Below are 3,025 nucleotides of genomic sequence, written 5' to 3'. Positions count from 1 at the left end.
ACTAACTGACCTGGGGAGACAGACAGAACACACTAACTAAGCCTGAGGAGACAGACTAACTAACTGACCTGGGGAGACAGACAGAACACACTAACTAACTGAACAGACAGACCACACTAACTAAGCACTAACTGACCTGGGGAGACAGACAGAACACACTAACTAACTAACTGACCTGGGAGACAGACAGAACACACTAACTAACTGACCTGAGGAGACAGACAGAACACACTAACTAACTGACCTGGGGAGACAGACAGAACACACTAACTAACTGACCTGAGGAGACAGACAGAACACATAACTAACTAACCTGACAGACAGAACACACTAACTAACTGACCTGGAGAGACAGACAGAACACACTAACAACTGACCTGACTGACCTGGGGAGACAGACAGAACACACTAACTAACTGACCTGAGGAGACAGACAGAACACACTAACTAACTAACTGACCTGGGGAGACAGACAGAACACACTAACTAACTGACCTGGGAGACAGACAGAACACACTAACTAACTGACCTGGGAGACAGACAGAACACTAACTAACTAACTGACCTGGGGAGACAGACAGAACACACTAACTAACTGACCTGGGAGACAGACAGAACACACTAACTAACTAACTGACCTGGGGAGACAGACAGAACACACTAACTAACTGACCTGGGGAGACAGACAGAACACACTAACTACTAACTAACTGACAGGAACAGACAGAACACACTAACTAACTGACCTGGGGAGACAGACAGAACACACTAACTAACTGACCTGGGAGACAGACAGAACACACTAACTAACTGACCTGGGGAGACAGACAGAACACACTAACTAACTGACCTGGGGAGACAGACAGAACACACTAACTAACTGACCTGGGAGACAGACAGAACACACTAACTAACTGACCTGGGGAGACAGACAGAACACACTAACTAACTGACCTGGGAGACAGACAGAACACACTAACTAACTGACCTGGGGAGACAGACAGAACACACTAACTAACTGACCTGACCTAACTAACTGACCTGGGGAGACAGACAGAACACACTAACTAACTGACCTGAGGAGACAGACAGAACACACTAACTAACTGACCTGAGGAGACAGACAGAACACACTAACTGACCTGGGGAGACAGACAGAACACACTAACTAACTGACCTGGGGAGACAGACAGAACACACTAACTAACTGACCTGGGGAGACAGACAGAACACACTAACTAACTGACCTGGGGAGACAGACAGAACACACTAACTAACTGACCTGGGGAGACAGACAGAACACACTAACTAACTAACTGACCTGGGGAGACAGACAGAACACACTAACTAACTGACCTGGGAGACAGACAGAACACACTAACTAACTGACCTGGGGAGACAGACAGAACACACTAACTAACTGACCTGGGGAGACAGACAGAACACACTAACTAACTGACCTGGGGAGACAGACAGAACACACTAACTAACTGACCTGGGGGGAGACAGACAGAACACACTAACTAACTGACCTGGGGAGACAGACAGAACACACTAACTAACTGACCTGGGGGAGACAGACAGAACACACTAACTAACTGACCTGGGGAGACAGACAGAACACACTAACTAACTGACCTGGGGAGACAGACAGAACACACTAACTAACTGACCTGGGGAGACAGACAGAACACACTAACTAACTGACCTGGGGAGACAGACAGAACACACTAACTAACTGACCTGGGAGACAGACAGAACACACTGACCTGGGGAGACAGACAGAACACACTAACTAACTGACCTGGGAGACAGACAGAACACACTAACTAACTGACCTGGGAGACAGACAGAACACACTAACTAACTGACCTGGGGAGACAGACAGAACACACTAACTAACTGACCTGGGAGACAGACAGAACACACTAACTAACTAACTGACCTGGGAGACAGACAGAACACACTAACTAACTGACCTGGGGAGACAGACAGAACACACTAACTAACTGACCTGGGGAGACAGACAGAACACACTACTAACTAACTGACCTGGGGAGACAGACAGAACACACTAACTAACTGACCTGGGGAGACAGACAGAACACACTAACTAACTGACCTGGGAGACAGACAGAACACACTAACTAACTGACCTGGGAGACAGACAGAACACACTAACTAACTGACCTGGGGAGACAGACAGAACACACTAACTAACTGACCTGGGGAGACAGACAGAACACACTAACTAACTGACCTGGGGAGACAGACAGAACACACTAACTAACTGACCTGAGGAGACAGACAGAACACACTAACTAACTGACCTGGGGAGACAGACAGAACACAACTAACTAACTGACCTGGGGAGACAGACAGAACACACTAACTAACTGACCTGACCTGGGAGACAGACAGAACACACTAACTAACTAACTGACCTGGGAGACAGACAGAACACACTAACTAACTGACCTGGGAGACAGACAGAACACACTAACTAACTGACCTGGGGAGACAGACAGAACACACTAACTAACTGACCTGGGGAGACAGACAGAACACACTAACTAACTGACCTGGGGAGACAGACAGAACACACTAACTAACTGACCTGGGGAGACAGACAGAACACACTAACTAACTGACCTGACCTGGGAGACAGACAGAACACACTAACTAACTGACCTGACAGACAGAACACACTGGGGAGACAGACAGAACACACTAACTAACTGACCTGGGAGACAGACAGAACACACTAACTAACTGACCTGGGGAGACAGACAGAACACACTAACTAACTGACCTGGGGAGACAGACAGAACACACTAACTAACTGACCTGGGGAGACAGACAGAACACACTAACTAACTGACCTGGGGAGACAGACAGAACACACTAACTAACTGACCTGGGGAGACAGACAGAACACACTAACTAACTGACCTGGGGAGACAGACAGAACACACTAACTAACTGACCTGGGGAGACAGACAGAACACACTAACTAACAGACAGA

Source organism: Oncorhynchus masou, unplaced genomic scaffold, assembly GCF_036934945.1.
Source record: "Oncorhynchus masou masou isolate Uvic2021 unplaced genomic scaffold, UVic_Omas_1.1 unplaced_scaffold_659, whole genome shotgun sequence".
Taxonomy (NCBI): Eukaryota; Metazoa; Chordata; class Actinopteri; order Salmoniformes; family Salmonidae; genus Oncorhynchus; species Oncorhynchus masou.
The sequence above is the reverse complement of the archived record's forward strand: the minus strand, read 5'-3'. Positions refer to the sequence as shown.